We start from the raw sequence: 21,217 nt of genomic DNA on the forward strand, positions 1-21,217 counted from the left end.
GTACATTTTGTACAATTTTTTATATACTTACGAGAAATTGTTTTAAAATGAATATTTTATACATCTTAAAATTCATCAGCAATCCACAAATTTTTTATTTTCAGCTATCGAAAATATCGATAGTTTTAGAAAACTATCGATAATATCGATAATGCTATCGATAGTTCTCCACCTCTAGTATGCATCGCTATTATTGCGTATTGTCTCCACGCATTGCGTGCATATGCCCGCAACGCTTTCCTTTATGGTACATATATATAGTCAATAAAAATGTTAACCATTAACAAACAGTCTTTATCTATCAGTAAACAGTGATCCAAAGATCACGAAGTTGCAGGCCCGTCAAAACACGAGAGGGGTCGCCGCAAGTTATATCGGGGGAGTTCCTAACCTCCCGAAGATTCACCAGTTAGATTTCTAACTGACTGAAACGAAAGCGCTACTTCGACCTTCGTCCTTCTTCGCCTTACATATATACGTTACTGAAAAGGGTTAAGTATCTCATTTACAGTGTCGATTCTTACAAAGCCACGAATAAAATGGTACTCGAAAACAAAGCCGTGCTTTCGGGGGAAACACGGTTGGAAATCACCGGTGGTAGATTGTGCGCGTTCCACGTGTGTGTACTCAAGTGCAAGGGGGAGCGGAAGTTGCGCGCGTCTCCGATAGTGTTTATCCAGCGACAACGTGGCAGGAAGCTTTCTCGGTACGTTGCATAATGAGCCTCCTGAAACTAGTTTCATCAACAGAGAAACGTTGTTCACGAGGAACGTTCGGGACTAACCTAACCGCGTTAATCATAATCCAGCTTCACCGGTTAGCAAAAGCGTTTCACCTTCGAACCGAGAGAGGCCGCGATTATTCGACGCACGTATCCGATGCTGTTATTCGGAGGTGTCGCGAAATTACACGGTTGTTCGTAATTCCACGAATTTCGGAATTTATCGATCCATTGGGATTCATGGATTTAGGTGGGATTAAGTGTTCCATTTGGAAATTTTAATCATTGATTATATGCATTATTTTTTGGGATAAACTTTACTTCAGGGGCCCAAAAATTATGGCCTTTTTTTTACCTTCTTGAAGTATTTTACGTATAGAATCTAAAAATCCTAGTTTTAAGGCGCGGAAATCATTAGTTCAGAAGTTATACGTGTGTAAAAGAGAGCGTTTTTAGCGTGTACCGGGTGTGCTGTACTCCGATGCTAACCCTTACCCTGATCATAACCCTAACCCTAACCCTAACCTTAACCCTAACCCTAGCAATAGTAAAAAATGCCAATTATAATAGAAATCGAATGAAAGCCAAGTTTAGACTAATTTACCTACAAATTCTGTTTCACCGACGGCGACTCCACTCATTGGACGGCAACAGGTTACAAGTCAATATGGCGTCGAAATAACCCGTGAAATACGCTAAAAACGCTCACTTTTACACACGTATAACTTCTAAACCGATGGATTCCGCGCCTTAAAACTAGGATTTTTAGATTCTACTCGTAAATTACTTCAAGAAGGTAAAAAAAAGGCCATAATTTTTGGGCCCCTGAGGTAAAGTTCAGCCATTTTTTGTACTAAATGTTCTGCCTAATGTATTGTTTTGTGCCATATCGCTGAACCATGTATTTACACCGGTTGTATCTTATATGCACAAAGGTTCTCAATATTATATTTGTTAAACTTTGTATTAAAGGGTTAATCCCGTTTAGTAACGAATAAATAAATAAATAAATATGCTTTTTCGGTTGTACACCTTTTGAACCGTTGCAAGTGATTTTAAGAAAATTTCTAACAATTTTATAATGGTTTGTTTTATTTTGTGGAGGATGCCCTCAAAATTCGCATTATGCACATTGTGCAGACATCTGCAGCCACTCTATCAGCTGTTCGCTTGTTCGGCTAAAGTTTGAAGAGGGCAGCCCGGAAGTCGAGCCTCAGTCGCTTTGTATCTCAAAAACAAAGCTCCAAATTCAATAGTGGTGGAGGTCTTTTTACTTTTAATTCTTATGTCAATAACCGGCTACCCCTTTTCACACTGCCGTCACAGAATTTATTATGCTCCTATTAGAATATTTGAAAATTACTCTAGATCAGCAAATATACCTTAATTATTTATTGATACAGAAGTTAAGGTATTCTGAAGATAAAGCTTTGCATAAAACTTTACGGTGCAGTAATTATAAGTTGGTCGGAAGTATGATAAAACACCTCTCAAAGGATTCGATTGATGCACAGAATTCTTGGAAAGGATACTCTAGTTCAGTGTTTCCCAATCTTTTTTGTGCCATGGGGGCATGGCACCTAACCTAACCTAACCTAAGCCTTTTTAAAATTCTTATGCCCCTATGTAACATATACAATTTCTTAGAGCAATAAATAATATTAATTTAAACAAAATTAAAACATTAATTTAAAATTTTTTTTAGTTAATTTTTAATATTCAAAAATTGAATTGTTCACTGAAGAAACTTATATGATAGGTTTTAGAAAGAAATTAGTAGGAAATTGTTGAGGAAACACGTTAATTTTCAAAACATATAATGGAGAACTGAAATTCAAGTACAAAATAATTTTAATGAAGGATTTTTCCATATTATTTTAATTATTATTGAGAGTCGCCATACGGTTAACTTAAACTCTGAACGAGTCCATTTTCGAATTGCTTCCCTTAACAATCAAATTGCCCCCCTGTGGGGCGTGGGCCCCACGTTGGGAAGCACTGCTCTAGTTGAATCGTTAAGAAAAATATCAATTCATCCAGTTATCTTTACTTTTATAATATTTTCTTAATCGAAGCAGGAATGAAATTTATTTAAGAATTAGCGTCTTCGAAATTCGGGCTGTAAAAGATGGCGCGGATACTCGAAGAATTCCAATTAATCGTACGTTTGCCGAAATCATTGGCATCGAAGAGCCACTCCGAGGATCGCAGTAACGACCGGAACCGCTTGAAAGTCAATTAACACGGTGTGAGAATAACGAAGTGGCCTCGAGAGGAACGTACTGGGTGAGGTCCTTTGACGAATCACAGTTCGTGCCCTCAAAGGGTATTGTTTTAATGGCGCGTGCTCGAAAGGGGTGGAACAGTGGAAAACACCCCCGGGGGGAACTCGTGACTCATCGACGACCATTTCGAAAATGTCGAATTCCTCTGTTATTTACGACAATCGTTTGTCGGAGAGTACTGAAATTTCTATAAACACGTTGCTGAATTTGCATGCTTTTCATTCCTATCTCTTTTGACAAGTATAATTATTAATTATAAGGTAATTAACATAATTATAATATAATGTAAAAGGGTATAGCCGGGTAAGGTAGGCAAAATGGCCGTTGAACCAAATTAAATTCAGAATGCGTCATTCGATAGCATATCAAAAGAAAATACTGTAAACCAATTTTCAATCCTTTATTTTAACCAGGGGGGCAGTGAGGGGGGGACAAAAGAGACGCCAGATCGTGCCCCATTTCTCGTATTTAATAACACCCGAAAATTCTGATACACTACAAACATGGTAGCGCACATTAGGGAATTTTTTCAGATTTTTTCATTGCAAATCCTAGTTGTAAAGAATGAAAAACCGAACAAACAATTTGAAGAAACGCGATTTGTTATTGAAAATGTAGGAACACTACTTTTATATTACTGTGGTAATAACATATTAGTATAACTGTTACTCTTGAACTTTTTCAGATTTTTTGTTGTGGTGCAACGTAGTTAAAAAAATCTAAAACCAATTATTTCGCATGAAAATGTAACTTCTACTTCGAATTTTTATTTCCTGTTTTTTTATAATGTATTAAGTACTTTTAAATGGATTCACATTCATATTCTAAAAAAACAGGGAATAAAAATTCGAGTAGAAGTTACATTTTCATGCGAAATAATTGGTTTTTGATTTTTTTTAACTATGTTGCACCACAACTAGAAATCTGAAAAAATTCAAGAGTAATAGTTATACTAATATGTTATTACCACAGTAATATAAAAGTAGTGTTCCTACATTTTCAATAACAAATCGCGTTTCTTCAGATTGTTTGTTCGGTTTTTCATTTTTTACAACTAGGATTTGCAATGAAAAAATCTGAAAAAATTCCCTAATATGCGCTACCGTGTTTGTAGTGTATCAGAATCTCTCCGTGGTTCGCGCTTTGAGGATACAAAATTAATAATAACCCTTTGACAGTACTAGTAATACTAATTCTAAATATTGAATATTATTCGTCAAGTTAAGCCAAAGTTGGACGTTGATCGATCAATCATGAAACTCGATCATTCATCAAACGCAACAGTTGATCGATCACTTTCGATACCTTTTCCCATTTTCGAATAAAGAAGGTTTCCAGTTCGTTTCCGTTTCGTTTAACATTTTCTTCCTTCTTTCCACTCTGGATATTCCAGGGTGGAGAGGCTGGAAGTATCCGGATATATGGAAATGCAGTCCGTCAATATTCGAGTTGGCGCGACCTTTTTCGATCCCTTCCGACTTCATATGCCTCGATATGTATTTACTCGGGGACCTCCGTGAGCACGAAGAAAAATTCATCGATGCTCGATCCTCGATTCTCATCTCTCATATCGAACTAGACCAGCTCTCCTTTCGAGAGTCTAATGCGTTCGCGAACCTCGCGTGAATAAAACTTTCCCTCGATATTATCGTTATAAAATTTGATCGAAAAGAAACTTATATTTTATTGTTCTAACGAAAATTTATTTTTCTTGCAGGGATAATTGAGAGAAATTGTGAAGTTGAAGCTGGGTTCTCGATTTTCAGACGCACGAGATTCGAGACAGTGGAAGCGAAGTGAAGAAACTTTATTGTAAGTTCACTCGCAGTCAAATTAAGCTCTTCTAGTAGTTAAAAATAATTTAAGAACAAATATTATAATAGTTAATTATTAAATATAAAATTTAGTGTATAACTGAGAAATTTGAACAATACATGAATTTCAATTCAAATTTTCCGCGTAAACGTTTACGCGCCAAGTGGAGATCCGCCACAAGCCTATAGTGGATGATCAAATTATTAGAACCACAATTTTAAGGTTTTTACATTGTGCCACTTCTAATCAATAATTCTCCACTATTAATATACAAAAATGTCAATCGATTGATATTTATTACTAATAATAAATATTTCCACAAATTTTCAATGAAGTTGAGGTCTGAAGAATTTTTAGGTCAGTCAAGAACTTCCACTTTTTTCAACTGTGTATCATAATTTTACAAATATAAAAAAGATAACAAAAACTCCGTTTAACTAGGTTTTCATTTAAGAATTAAGAATTTTCATGTAAACTCGTCAATTTATGCGAGTGGCTCAAATAATTTGATCACCCACTGTATATTGCACTGTCCACCGATCACAAGAAGTCACCTGAGAATAACGCAACCTGATTGGTTGCACCCCACCTCAGCTCATACGTACTTTCGGTCGTGTCGTATAATTGGTCGAATTGATCACATTTACTAATTAGGCTCGTGTAAACCAGGAGGATCAGTCGTTGTTTGCGTAGTATCTCCTCTTACCCCTTTGTCGTCCCGCGAGACTTCTTGTCATCGGTGGACAATATATTGTATATGAGACTTCCTCCCACGCATCGTCAGTCTCCTCTGGGACGCCTAGTGAGAAAAATGGGTACAGGGGACTTTATTCTGATTTTTTATTATTTCTAATGTTTATTTTTGCGAAAGCCTTTCCCAAATTACCTGCAGTAGACTTTCGTTATAAGGGTGTCCCGGAAAGAGTGTTAGTCCTTTAAGGGGGTGGTAGCTGGGGTGATTCTGAACAAAATTTTTGTTTGAAGCTTCGTTTTTGAATTATTAAGGGAAACCACCCTCATGGACGGCAGCCTCGACTACGAAAGCTGGGCTTGACCTGAGTCCCGGACGAACACTTTCGGTACTCTGCCGTCCCTGAGCCCGTGCGCTCTGATTGGCCAGTGTTTTTCCTTAATAATTCAAAAACGAAGCTTCGAACATTTTTGCAAAGGAAAATGTTGTTCAGAATCACCCCAGCTACCCCTTAAAGGACTAACACTCTTTCTGAGACACCCTATATTGCCACGATATCAGTTTCGTACATAGGTTGAAAATCTGTGTACAGGTGAAATCGCTCACGTGGCGATATAATGTGAGTCTACTGTATTTATGCCGTTTCCACGCGATTACCAAAGTGCCACCAGCGCACAGTGGCGAATTTGCCCGAAATCGTGACCAAAATTAATATTTTGGTATCTGAGGCAAGTTAATGAAATAAGTTACAGTATTATGGTTCTAGAAGTACAATAATGTACTTTTTCTAAAAAATATTCATTTCTTATACAGTTTAAATTCTTAAATTGGATGGCATAACTGTTTTTTACATGGATTGATTTTTTAGAGCATTCTACATGAAAAAGTGTTAAACTTGAATATTAGAAAAGGAAATACATATATACATTAATATACATGAAACAAATAATATTTACAGATAAACATATACATATATATAAAAATTATTCTAAAATATTCTAAAAGAATGTATTCTAAATTTCATTCCTGTTCTTCTTCTACTTCTTCTTTTTATTCTTCAAATTCATGACTATTAGGAATGTCGAAGAATTCAATAACATCCCGGGGATATCTTTGCCCTTTTTTCGGCCACATTTTCCTCATACTGCTTATGTATGGGTTCGATGACACAAGTAAATTATTGTAAATGTCTTCCATAGTTTTTACTCCCGAAAAATTTCTGGAATGATGTTCTCGAAATTTTTTTATATCTTTGTTGCGAGCCTATCAGCCTTTGATGAGTACACATACTACTCATCAAATTGCTAGAACCTTTTAACCGTAGGAATAAGAACATCGAGCAGGTAAAGCAGCATACTCGCCATTTTATGCTATAAACGACCCGTGAAGAAACAAATGATGATAACTCATAAGGTCGCAAAAAGTCGCAGCTAAATGAAGCAGATACTAATTCATTAATCTTCAAAGTTTCATTAAAAAAAAGAAATGACCGCTCGATCTCGATCGATGGACAACTATTTCATTATTCAAATAGCAAAAACTAAGAACATGTTATTTTACACCAATATTGATAAACTAGCATCATAGCTCGATAATAAATCACAAAGCTACTTATGATCGAAAAAACTGATGTTACAAAAATGCCAACTTTGAACTCGTATATCTCTAACAGAATTACATATAAAAGATTGATAATAGTGGGAAAATATTAGAGGTGTGCGAGTACTCGTAATTTACTAGCCGAGCTGAACTCGCTTCGATTGTTCGAGCCGAGTCGATCGCTTGAATTTGCCGAGTAGTTCGTCGATTTCGAGTAGCTCGGCAAATTCAAGCGATCGACTCGGCTCGACCGACCGATCATTGTTCGACTCGAAATTCAAGTACTCGAATAAATCGAATACTCGCACACCTCTAGAAAATATGCTTTGATAATTCATAAATGAAGTACACTACAGAGATTTTTCAAATATACAAAAATATTTTTTCACTTTTGGCCAGGATTTCGGGCAAATTCGCCACTGTGCAGCGGTCGTAACTTTGAAGACAGAACGGAACACCATCGAATACAATTACCCCGCCCTTAAACGGTCTGCTAATCGTATAATCATCCTAGGTAGGTACGTGTATTACCCGTGACGAGGGTAGGCAAAAACATCTACCACAGTTTTCATTAGGTGCATATTCCTAAGCTGAATTGTCGGGAGAATTGAATCACGACTGGATTTAATAAAGCTCGGGTCTGTGTTTAGCCCGTAGCCGTAGAGTTACCGTGTCGTCTCCTGGGAAGATAAAGCTCTTGGCTCCCTTAGCATAAAGTTTCACCGGCAGAGTTCGAGTTATAAAACGAGCGGGACACGTCGAAAAAAATACCCCCCGAGTTTAATCTAATTTCCCTCTCGTCGTTGACTTTTCTTTTGTTCATCTTTCGCGCGCTGACGTCGAGTCTTTCGTCCCGTTTCCAGCGGAAATTCGAAACGGCCCGTTGTCTTCCGAGCTTGTTGCGCGATATTAAAGGTTCTAATTAACGGAACAACGAGAGAGCAAGTTTTCTCGTTAAACGCGCAAGTGGAATTTTTCATCAACGGATCGGGGGCGGTTTTATCGTTGAAAGGAAGGAACGGGATGATCGAAAGGGGATAGAAAGGTGATCGAAGAAACTCGCTGTCAGAATCACTTACGAGATCTTCCCGGGTATCTAACGTCTCGATAACTTTTACGGTTCTCAAACTTCTCCCTCTATCTGGACGGGAAACTTTTGAAAATTTTCCGTCTTTAAATGATTCTCGATACTTTGGCAAATCTGGGAGAAATCGTTCGTGGAGGATCGTTATAGATGATATCGCGAAGTTTCCTTAAATTCATCGTGAATTTTGGTTAAAGAAAAAATTAAGTAAATGAAATGTACGCTGCAGAATTGAATCTCACCATTTGAAAGTTAAAGTACAAAGTAGTACGTAATGGTTTTTATAGTGATAGCTCACGAGACGTCGAATCGCGTGACGAGTTATTCACCATATCAGTCTCCTATATTTACCGCAATTAACAGCGTGGCTGCGATGTGCTTACAACGATGCAATCCGTTAACTAGACTTTGCATCATAGTTTCCGTTGATAAAATCGTTCGTTATGCAGCCCCGTCTGCGATAAACCGAGCAAACTGGAACGATTAGCAGGGGTATCGTGTTATCTCGTCTCGTGACTGCAACCGTACTTGATGAACTTTGAAAAAGCGCAGGAAAATATCTCCTTATATCTTATTATGCACTAACAAATTAAGTAATCTTTTTCTATAAACCTTCATGTAATAATTAATGTTTAACTCTTGAACCCTGGGTCAATCGTGATACAAACTTACAAAACTTAGGAGGATATTAATTTAAAATTGGGGCTCTCTCCATGGTCCGCCGTTTTCGAATCATTGTCTATTCTAGCAGTTAGAGGGTTAAAATTAAAATTAGCTAATAGGGACGACTGCAGTGTCGACGACCCCTACTCCTTGTTAAAAAAAAAGGGGGCGGGGGGTTAATATTAAAATTTTGACAGTTGAGCGTGGATTATTTATTTGTTAAGTGTGCAGATTAATTTGATAATAAGTATGGAATATTGAAATGAAGGAGGACTAGTTGGTCACTCGATTACAAGACCAATGATCGTTGTTGTCGACACAAACGAAGAAAGTGGCGGTTAAGGTCCCAAAGGACAAATAAAAGTTGAAGCTAAACGAAATATCCCGAGGGCTGTCGACAAAAGAGAACAGCATCGGGAAAAGTTTTTGCAACTAGAGGACGTGACTTCGAAAATGGCCGCCGTGGATCCTCGATCGTCTCCTCTTTTGATCGAGGAAAATGTTATCGAGGGAGAAAATGCTTTTTCTCTTCGACGGCTTCTTTTGCTAAGAAAGCTCACGGATAACTGGAATCGAGTCAAAGGTTTCTCGGGTCAGTGGTCGTGTGACCCGGTTCTTTCATTTTCTTGTTGCAAGAAAAATGCAAAGATAACAACGATCGTGTTAAACGACGATTTTTCAGGAACATGTTGATAATAATATCGTTTCGTCATTTTGAAAATTAATGGGTTAAAGTATATTCCAGCTGAATTTTCAGATTCGTGGAAAATCTGAAGTTGATGCTAAAAATAAAAATTCTTGGACAAGAACTAAGGTCACTCGAGCGATTGTTTCTCAACTGCAACGTCGAACAGTGTATTTATAACGATGACTGTACAAAATTCCCGCTTATTCCTGTGCCTTCCTATCGGTATCAGAATCAAATCACCGAGATAGGCTACATATATCCTGTTACTCCTGTCAGACGTCAGATTTTGATTGCTTCTCGCAGGAAACGTCTGTTTATCCTCGCAAATGAACCGCGCTTCCAATTATCCGGGTAATTCATAAGAAACGGACAAATTTCTTCCACGGGATACATCGAACATTTATCAAAGTCTCAAAGAATAATCGGTTCTCTGACGTGACTTTTTTCCATGTTCCGGAAAAGGAGGAAAAAAGAAAGTTTCACGATTAATTATCAAGGATTATGAAGCATCGCGACGCGTTTTGCTCGTTATTCAAAGTTGCCGACGATTCGCGATAACGGCATTTCCTGTTGCCAAGCGTAGAGAACGCGAAGCGCATCACGAAACTGTTATCTTTGCTGGATTGGCAAATTTTTTCTAGATTTTTCTTCGAGTCATCTCTGCGCGGTCTTCGGGGAAACTTCCGAAAGGCCCTCTACCCTAGGGCAGCCAAACTTCGGATTTATAGTAATGGAGGGACGAGAAAAATTAAAATCAAAATCAAAGAATAAAAGCTTTAAAATTCGAACTAAAGTTGAGCTCTTAATAGCTGGTGAAAGAATGACGAGTGAGCATTCTGGTTCTGCTGAGTAAGCACGTGAGGAAGCAAAGGACTCTCCGATGGAGCAAGAGAGCCATTGCGCAGACTCACTTCCTCCTGCGTATGCGCAGTCTGATTTTCAAGCCGAATATATATGTACATACACTGAGTTGCATTGAACTTGTCGCAGTGAAGTTGGCTACAAATTCACTAACGCATTCACGCCGTGTCGGTGAGCCGATGGCGAGTTCGGTTCACCGACGCTGCGGCGTGAATGTGTTAGTGAATTTGTAGCCAACTCAGTGTACACTCAGTTGCATTGAACTTGTCGCAGTGAAGTTGGCTACAAATTCACTAATCCATTCACGCCGCGTCGGTGAGCCAGTGGCGAGATCGGTTCACCGACGCTGCGGCGTGAATGTGTTAGTGAAGTTGGCTACAAATCGGCTCACTAACGCTGCGTGAATGCGTTAGTGAATTTGTAGCCAACTTCACTCACCAACGCGGCGTAAATGCGTTAGTGAATTTGTAGCCAACTTCACTGCGACAAGTTCAATGCAACTCAGTGTACAGGATTGCCTCGAAATAAGCAACTCGCTCGGGACCGAACAGTTGCTTATTACGAAGCAGGTGTGCTATTCGGCTTGACGAATGAGAGATCGTCAAGATACGTCACTCGTAGAAACGAGTGAGCGATATCGGAGGTAGCGGCAAACGGACCTCTCATTTTGCGAGCGACTTCAAACAAAGAAGAGGGGATAGCGAGTTGCTTATTTCGAAGCAGAGACCACTTTTTCGAGGCAATCCTGTAACTGGATACGGCATGACGTTCTACGCCTGCGATTTTTAAATTCGCCATCTTTGAGAATTGACCACTTCTCCCCCTGGCGAAGGGCACCAAACTAAGCTGTTCCACACTGCATTATATTATATACAATATATATTTTTTATTAATTAATTAATTAGTTCAGTTTACAAATAGAAATTTGCATGTATCTAAAGAATATGTAGATAAAATATACACAAATACAATGTGTAAGTTACTTATTAACTGGTTTCGTTCAAAAATTAAATTTTACATTCAGTGAGTAAGTTTAATATTCGGACACCGCAGATACATGACAATCGAAAACCCTTAGAGCCCCCTCAGACTGCAGACTTTCTATCGGCCGATAGTTTGGTTAGGTTGGCCTGTTAACGCGCACATTGGGCCAACTATGATAAATAGTCGGGTTGCTAAAGGAAGAAAAAGGGTGGAAAGGATGGATAGTTTAGTTTGAATGCAATCGTGTAGTCCATCAAACTTATTTATCGGCCGATACTAAATCGTTGTAATATGCGCACTTGCATACATCTTCATACTAATTAAGAACCCGACCAAATTATCGGCCGATAGAAAGTCTGCGGGGACTCTTAATGTCGGTGCTTTTCGCCAGGGGGCGAAGCGGTTAGTTCTGAAAGATGGCGATTTAGAAAAATCGCAGAGTACGTCTATGCTGAAACGTCGTGTACCGTATCCAGTTATATAGATCAGTATCTTCTTTATATATATATTTCTTCTGTGCGTCTGTATGTCACTGAACTCCTCCTAAACGGCTGGACCGATTTTGATGAAATTTTGTGTGTGTTCAAGTTGACTCGAGAATGGTTTAGATTCACAATTCGGTCCACTACAAAATGTTTTTTTAATTAATTTTTTATTTATAAGTTGTTGTTGATCTTGGAATGTTTTACATTGGATCCGGCAGACAGCGCTGCGATCACGGTGTCAAAAACATAACCTATTAAAATTCCCGGGCAGAGCCGGGTAACGCAGCTAGTTTTATATGTATATCTCGAGAACGGTTTATTTGTCGGACTTGAAAATTTGATTTCTCGTTCCTGAATTACTATAAATCCGAAGTTTGGCTGCCCTAGGGTGTCCCGGTCTTTCATTTTCAACGTTGCTATCTTAATAATTATTTTTCACAAATGGCAAGAAAATCGCATTTCCCTGCAATGAATCACACCACGGTGATGGCGGAACGTGTAGAAAGAAGAGTAAAGCGGGGCCAAGCAAAGCATACGCGTTGTACGTGTCTGTTTACAAAGTTTCGCTGATGAAGCGTATCCAAGAGAAAAAAAAAATATTAATAAAACCAGGCGCCGTTTGCATCGGGTGGAATGCAATTAGGATGGTGTCGGGCTGTGAAGAAAAAAAGACGGTCGCTGTGTTTTCCAAGTCGCCGCAGCATCTGGACGAATAAAAGCTGAGTAAACCGTCTTTGGTGTATACACAGAACCGGGCATGGATTATGGATGCAACGTGGTGTCACGTGTACGCTGCTGCTGGCGTTCCTTGAAAATGTGAAAGCCACCGGCGAACGCGACGTGGCTGCTCGCATCGACGATTCTCCCTGACTCGATGAAATATTCACCCTCGATACTTCCGATGAAATGTATCTCTCTCTCTCTCTCTTTCTCTATCGTTGTGTGACTCGAATCATCGAATCGATGGAAGTCGTGTAGCGCGCGACGTAGCTGGTGAAACGGGACGAGCCGACGTCTAATATCGGGAACGAAACAGGGCTTATCGCGACTGATACGGCGAAGCCAGTTTAATTGCATCGATCTCCGCTCGTTTGTCGCTTTTATTCGACCGATCAACGGCACCGCTGGCGCCTAGACTCGATTCATCGACTCGATGAATTGACATACGAACTTGACTCGTGAGGACAAGCCTGCTTTACACTGCTCGAGTTAAATCGAATAGTAACTTGCTTGCGTACTCTAGAATTCCGTTTTTCCTAGTTTCAGACCTTATAGTTTCTGTCAATAGGGGTAAATTATAGAGCGCGGTTGCTTTTAGTATGCGCTATGTCGTCAACTTTCGTGGCTCCAAGCTGTTGTGATAGGGACTTGGAAATTTTCCCCTCGACCCGGAGGGTCGGCGACGCATCCAACTCTTCTTTTACCAAACTATCCCTTTGTCATTCGATAGAATACGTATTTAAAGGAAATTTTCACGGTGTATAGATAATCCGAAGGTTGTTATTGCGTTGGTACATAGGAAAGCGAGCGTGCCGATGAGGAGGCGAGGTTTATGGACCTACTCGTTGATGAGTAATCCGATGGAACAGCTGCTGTTTGCTGGATCTTTTTAGACCGGTAATTTAAAAGCAGAGGTACGAGTAAGAATAAATAGAAAGTTGAGTAAACATAACGTCATCGTCCTAAGGACCGATGGTACCGCTGCTGATAGAATTATTCATTCTTCTACCTCTGTATTCTACTTTGAGCGCTATTTTTATTCGTTGCTATGGAATCATGATTCCAGCGGGACAAATACGACGATTGCATTTGATTGTTTTCCGTCGAGTGAAAAAATGATTTGCAATGTAAAAGAGGAAAAGATATTTCGACCGACTGCAAAGAGCAACCACCCGATCGAAACAGGCGTAACCAAAAAACGAGCCATGCTGATCGTAAATCCGTTACATTTTTCCATCTCACCGAACAAAAAACCGTTCGCGAACTCGTTAGGAGAGGAACGGCGAATTAACCAATTTTCACGAGCTGCCCGGGCCTCGGTGGCCGTACTGCCACGAGTTTCAGACGACGATCAATAGCCAAAGGGCGTCAGGTTGCTCAAAATACGCGTATCGAGGTGGATGTTCCTTTGAACGATCCGTTCGCTTTATACACGTGTTCGTTAACGCTCGAACGAACAAAAACCTTCTGCTCTCTTGTTTTTTGTTTTACAAATATGTAAAAAAGAGTTTACAATCGATCATAGTACAATCTATCTATATAGTTTTATGAAACGCTTTAACATAACAATGAAGATTATAAAAATGTATAATGCGTATGTTATATTTCGGGTATACTTCCGAATGGCCCCTCCACCCTAGGACAACCAAACTTCGGATTTATAGTAATTGAGGGACGAGAAATCGAATGAGACTATTTTCAGAACTGGCAAATAAACCGTTCTCGAGATATACAAGGTATTCTAAAAGCGTGGGATCCCCCTATTATCTCGATAAGAACGCATTTCCACGGAAAATGACTAACCTAACCTAACCTTTTTTTGTTTATACAGAAGAGGAAAATGCATTTATGCACTAACCTAACCTAACCTAACTTTAGGTTAGGGAGCCTTTCGAAAATTACAATCTATCTATATAGTTTTATGAAACGCTTTAACATAACAATGAAGATTATAAAAATGTATAATGCGTATGTTATATTTCGGGTATACTTCCGAATGGCCCCCCACCCTAGGACAACCAAACTTCGGATTTATAGTAATTGAGGGACGAGAAATCGAATGAGACTATTTTCAGAACTGGCAAATAAACCGTTCTCGAGATATACAAGGTATTCTAAAAGCGTGGGATCCCCCTATTATCTCGATAAGAACGCATTTCCACGGAAAATGACTAACCTAACCTAACCTTTTTTTGTTTATACAGAAGAGGAAAATGCATTTATGCACTAACCTAACCTAACCCTAACCTAAACCTAACTTGAGGTTAGGGGGCCTTTCGAAAATTTCCCCTATACATATTTCTAGTCTGTGATAATAAAGGGTTAAAAACGTTGAAAAAATTAACAAAGCGTGACGTTTCACGGCTTTTAGTCACGCGGAATCAGTGAACAAAGGAAATTATATAAATCGCACTGAATCAGCCTGAATCGCCAGGCGAAAAGTCATCTTTGATCGCGAAATAAGGTTAACGACAGTGTGTTTGTTGATCGGCTCGTTAGGTCGCATTCATGCAACAGAGTTGCAGCACCTGCTGCGTTTCCTCGGACGTGCACAATGTCAACGTTTCCCTTCGCGATTACGATTGAATCAATATTGTCAGGCTTATCGTGCTTACTATACGACGCGATCGCAAGGTGAAAGTTAAATATGCGATTCAGCTATTACCAGGTTTATCAAGGAATTTTAGAAAAATAGTTTTCGGAAAGGGAACCGTGCTAGGAAACATTACTGAGCCATGACAAATTCTCGGTATTTATAGGACCTGTAGATCTCGCGATCAGCGTAGTCGAAACAGAGAGAAAAATTCCTAAGCTACTTTTCTTTTAGATAAGGGAGACAAAGAATTATAGTTTTTAAATTCCAAGCATTTCCACTATTTTTTTTTCTCTAATAAGTATGACTTCCTTTTACCTTGAGACATTAATTATTCAGAACAAATCGCTTCGAATAACGAAGCTAGACTTTCGCGATAAGATTCCCCAGCCTTGCCTCGCTCGCAGTAAAATACAATCAACGCGAATCCACGGTTTTCACTGCTTCTTTTTTTCCTTGGCGAAGATAAATTAGTCAGCCGGGAACGGCATAATTTTAAACACTGTCCTTTCCTCTTTTCGTGAAATATTAATAATGCACTAGACATTAATCGCGACTTGTGATTTCAACACGATTTATCCTCGACAAAATTTCACCGAAAATTTAGCGAAAATTATTCTACTGATGTGTTGTATTTTATATTGTTTGTTCTCATGAAGTGAATACCTGCGTAAAAAAGTGATATTTCAGACAAAGAAAAAGAAAAGAGAAAGAACTTCAATTCTCTTACAGTGGGTGATCAAATTATAGAGCCATGGTATGAAACATGGGTTTTTTCGTGTTTGTGTAGAAATAGAGCTACAATTTTAAGGTTTTTACATTGGTAACTTTTAATTAATAATTCTCCACTAATAATATACAGAAAAAAAATACTTATAAGAATAAACAAATACATTTAAAAGATTATATTTACACATGTATGTTGCCATCGGTTGCCAATCCCTGAACTAGGATCTTCCGAATAGAAGGAAAATTTTTAATTTTTCGCCTCCTCCGAAAAGGTTGAAATGTATTTAGTATCCTATTTAACGATTAAGTAGATTTTATTAATAGCTGTGAAATACTGGTATAGGTAAATGATATAGAAATTATTTTACACTTTTTAGTGCATTTCGAAGTCGGATTTTTGTTTGTTAAAAATTATTTTAAACAATTCATTTTGATTCCTTTACTTCTAACGTTCAATCAATTGACATTTATTACTAATAATAAATATTTCCACAAATTTTCAATGAGGTTGAGGTCTGAAGAATTTCTAAGCCATTCAAGAACTTTCACTTTTTTCATCTGTGTATCATAATTTTACAAATATCAATACATCATAAAAAAAATAACAAAGACTCCGTTTAACTCGGTTTTCATTTAAGAATTAATGATATTTATGTAAAATTATCAATTTATGGGAGTGGCTCTAATAATTCGATCAGCCACTGTAATTCCCGAATGGTAGACGATGGAAGGCGCATTTTACGCGTTGCATACGAATGAATTTTTCTCCGTATGCAAATCACCCGACGCGTATTATACTCGCATGCAAATGTCTCATTTGCATTGCAATTATCGAACGATATGTAGGGCAGACCGTGATAACGAAGACGCGGAGATCACTTGGCGAAATTGCGTTCGCTGCCAGTTTCTAGCCGAGCCGAAATTGCTCGACATTTTCACGCTTGTAATCGACCTATCGAACTTCCAATTAAACGACCAACCTTTGTTCTCTGGAGCGTTTACGGTGATGTTAACACCATCCTCCTCTTGCGTCCAGGATCGAATTAAGATTTATAGGGATCGAAGCTACCAAACCTTAGAGGACCTTTTTGATTGATAAATTCGGTTTAACTATTGAAATTAATTCTGAACAAAATTAAAGAACATTTAATTATAAAAGTGGAGCCCAGGGCTTAGCATTGCATTCGAAAATTATTTGAAATTTACTTTCCATTTCAATATTTCTTCCACTTGGTTTCAATTTTCAATTCACTTTGTTTCTACAATTTCCCTGTGGCTTTTGAGAGACTCAAATATATTCGATACTCGACTCGAGACCCTTGAAGATTCCACAAACTTGAGGATCACTGGAGATCCAACACAAACATGCGACGAATCGAAAGACTCGCCTATTTCATCCTGTTTCTACAACGGTCGCCGGCAAATATTTGCCGAAAAATTTGATCAGAATCTTCGCCGGTAGGCAAACAACGGGCGAATTCAGAAGATTCGCTGTGAAAGAGTCATTTCCGATCGCGTGTACGGGAGATAGTATCGATTCGGTGCACGGTGTCGACGAACGGGACCGATTAAAAGAGGTAAAAAGCGATAGTTAGACGACGCGACGCGTCGCGACGCATAGGTCTGGCTCTGATTAAATCGATATTAACACTCGCCACGGTGATTTCCGTCTCTAAATACGACCTCGTACTATTAACCCCTTAACAAGTTAATTACCGAACATGTTTTATATAAAAGTTTATTGTTATAATTGTACATAGGAAACGATGCGAAACGAAACACAGTTATTGCAGTCTTGCCGCGCATTTATCGCATTGTTTAAAAGTTAACGGAATAAAACAAAAGAGAAAAAGTATAACGGTGCGCAATTGCTATTAAGGGGGCAACCTCATGTAAATGGTCTGTTTTTCAAGAATTTTTTGTGGAAAATGTGATGCGCCGATTGATTTAAAATTTGAAGTGTCATTTATTTACGTTATAATGTAAACAGAAATATTTTTTATAAATTTTGATACTTAATAACGATGGTGCAATGGCGGCTTGAAAATGGCATCTTGTAAATTTGCCGTGCAGTGTATGTACAGTGCACAAAAATGATCTGGAACAAAAAAATCAAAATGGAATAGCTACTTTATGCAAAAACGCTCAGCATGACATTTTTCTTTTATTAAAATTTTCAAAATTGCGAAAATGGCAAAGTTTTGAAAAAAAAAACGGGAGTTTCGGTTATGAAAAATTCTTAATAACAGTATTTTAAATAAAAAAAAAAAATCGGAGCATGTCATGCTGAGGCCAATTGTTTATAGAATATATATGCCAAGTTTCATAAAGATCGAGTAATTAGTTTTTGAGCTACGTTGCACGGCGTGCGAAATTTTGCGTTTCGAGAAAAATGCGTTTAAAACTTGAGTAACAGATAAATCGCCCAATACAACCGTTCACTTGTTTTTGAAAATAACATACAAGAACATCTCTGATCACTTTCTAACTTTTTTTATCGCATTCCCGAAGAAATTTCCTATCGATTTCAGCGAAAAAAGAAAAATGCGAAAAAATTTCATTTTACCTGAGGTTGCCCCCTTAAGCCGCAACGATCCCTACGTATGTCGGGCCAACCGCGAAATTTCAAATGCATATATTTTTAACCGACTTCGAAAAGGAGCAGTATGTTTTTTTTTCTACAGAAAATTAACTTTACGTTTCTCAAAATGAAATTCGAATTTTCTTCTGTTTCTACATTATTCACCAAATAGCATCAAATGAAATCTCGTAAGTCGTTGACGTGGCTCGGGTTGAAAAATCTTTGCACACCTTTAGACTTAGTCTCTGATTAGTCACGTAATCCCATTGTGAAAACCGAAAATAGGCTGACTCAAGTTTCCCTCGGCCAATAAAACGGTCGATTGGTTGAGCAAATCCGTCAGTCTGTTTGCGAGCGTCGAATCTTTTAAACCGCTTTAAAACGTCGCGTCGAGAAGAATAACCATTTCTATTCAAATAAGTGCCGGCTTCGTAGTTGCTAGTGTCTACATGGGTGAGTGCTTTTTAGACCGACCCGCTCGCGATCCATTCGCGATCCACTCTCGTTTTGATGGAATAATGCAGGCCTACCTAACCTGCGGCCCACGGGCCACTCGTGGCTCCTTCCCCCACCACGCAGCTCGCGCTCGGCTTCCCCCCACTCTTCCAGTTGGTTTCCCGACTCTTCCAATATTTCACGCGTAATTCCTAGTAGGGATGTTCGATTCCGATTCGATTTTTCCCAGAATCGATTCATTCATGTTAGAATCGAAGATCGATTTTTTGCCCTCTAGGGAATTAATTCTAATTTTCTTATATCGACTTTTTGCCCTCTAGGGAATTAATTCTAATTTTCTTATATCGACTTTTTGGTTTCGAATTTTTAGAAGAATCGATTTTTCTGATCCATAAAAACACATTCACTCCTAAAAAAAGTATACATAGCGATTAAAATATAAACAATGTGGAGCGCCTGGTTTTCGATTTTTTAAAGGAATCGATTCTCTCCCTAATCGAACATTCCTAATTCCTAGTCCTAGCTGCTAGAAACCGCTGCCCCACTACTGACACTACTGGTGGGAGCAGTGGCTTTTTTAACCGACTTCGAAAAGGAGGAGGTTACTCAATTCGATCAGTATGTATGTTTTTTTTTTCCTGTGTGTGTTCACCGATTACTCCGAGATGGATGGACCAATCGGAACGAAACTAGAGGTGTGCGAGTACTCGATTTATTCGAGTTCTCGAATTTCGAGTCGAACAATGATCGGTCGGTCGAGCCGAGTCGATCGCTTGAATTTGCCGAGCTACTCGAAATCGACGAACTACTCAAAAAAATCGAACTACTCGAATATTCGAGCCCTCGTAAATCGAAGTTTCACAAGGGCTCGAATATTCGAGTAGTTCGATATTTTCGAGTAACTCGCTTTTATATCAAACAGTTCGTCGATTTCGAGTAGCTCGGCAAATTCAAGCGATCGACTCGGCTCGAACAATCGAAGCGAGTTCAGCTCGGCTTGTAAATTACGAGTACTCGCACACCTCTAAACGAAACCTTTTGCATCTTGTAAGGTATATCTTCCGTTTGGTCCCGTTAGAAAAAAATTTTTCATTTCTTCATTGTTATTGCAAAATACATGAAGTTTTTAATCTCAAGATTGGACGATTTCAATGACCTTTTAATATGTTGTCGGGGGCATGATTCTGAACAACTTTTTCCTTATGAAACCTTTCGCATTTAATAAGAGATATTTCCGCGATGATCCCACTTGCAAAAATGTATGGAACTTGTTAGCGTTAAAAACTATCGTTATTGTAATTAACCAATAAGAACGGTAAACCACCTTACGGCATCCTACAAATACTGCTCGTTCCACTAAAAAGTGTGAAATAAAATAATTTTTAATAAAAAATACAACCGACTTCGAAACGCACTAAAAAATATGAAATAATTTCTATTTTATTTATACAAATACCCAACAGCTATTAACACGTTGAACGCCACAGTGAAATTGGGTATTTTTGGGGGGGACGTATTAAAGTTCTAATTGCTAAGAATAGTAATAATTAATTTTCAAATTTCAAGCTTTCTATTTGCCATTTCACATTATTTGTACCAGAGCAATATTACTTAAAATAATGTTTTTCTATTGTTTTCTTCTAATTATTCAGGCCTGTGTAAATTCCGAAGCCGGTCACCGGTGACCCCCATGGCATTCAACGTGTTAATAAAACCTATTTACTCGTTAAATAGTATACTAAATACATTTCAACCTTTTCGGAGGCGGTGCAAAATTAAAAATACCCGAATATACGGTGCTGCCAATAACGATTTGATAGGTTGCAGACGCCTGAACTAGGATCTTCCTACTAGAAGAAAAGTTAACCCTTTGCACTCGAAGTTTTTTTTCATTCATATTACCAGCAACTCGAAGCAATTTTAGTGAAAAGATCATATTTACACGTAAGTTAATGATATACGCATTAAAAGAAAAGTCATTTTCGACCGTTATTTGTCACCAAAAGCGAAATATCCTATAAATAGTTTTTACGATTTGTTTTTGTCCTTATGTTAAAAACTGAAAATTATTTGCATTGTCTCCGTAGCGGAGCCCTCGAGTTTGAAGACATTTTAAATGGCTCCGCTCCGGAGCCCTCGAGTGCAAAGGGTTAATTTTGCGCCGCCTCCGAAAAGGTTGAAATGTATTTAGTATACTATTTAACGAGTAAATAAATTTTATTAATAGCTGTTGAGTATTTGTATAAATCAAATAGAAATTAT

General features: G+C 38.4%; 1 protein-coding gene across 4 annotated transcripts in view; it reads left to right on the forward strand.

The window, feature by feature from the left end:
• The window catches only part of LOC114881303 (dystroglycan 1), a 104,210-nt gene that overhangs the window by 62,378 nt on the left and 20,615 nt on the right, over positions 1-21,217 (forward strand). For 3 of the 4 annotated variants that reach the window (XM_046288990.1, XM_046288989.1, XM_046288992.1), the window contains one exon: positions 4,724-4,818. The gene's annotated coding sequence lies outside the window, so the exon portion shown is untranslated. Of the gene's footprint in view, positions 1-4,723; positions 4,819-7,556; positions 7,626-21,217 lie in introns of those variants that run through there. The other variant, XM_046288991.1, reaches the window with a different exon arrangement.

This window comes from Osmia bicornis, chromosome 15, assembly GCF_907164935.1.
Source record: "Osmia bicornis bicornis chromosome 15, iOsmBic2.1, whole genome shotgun sequence".
NCBI lineage: Eukaryota > Metazoa > Arthropoda > Insecta > Hymenoptera > Megachilidae > Osmia > Osmia bicornis.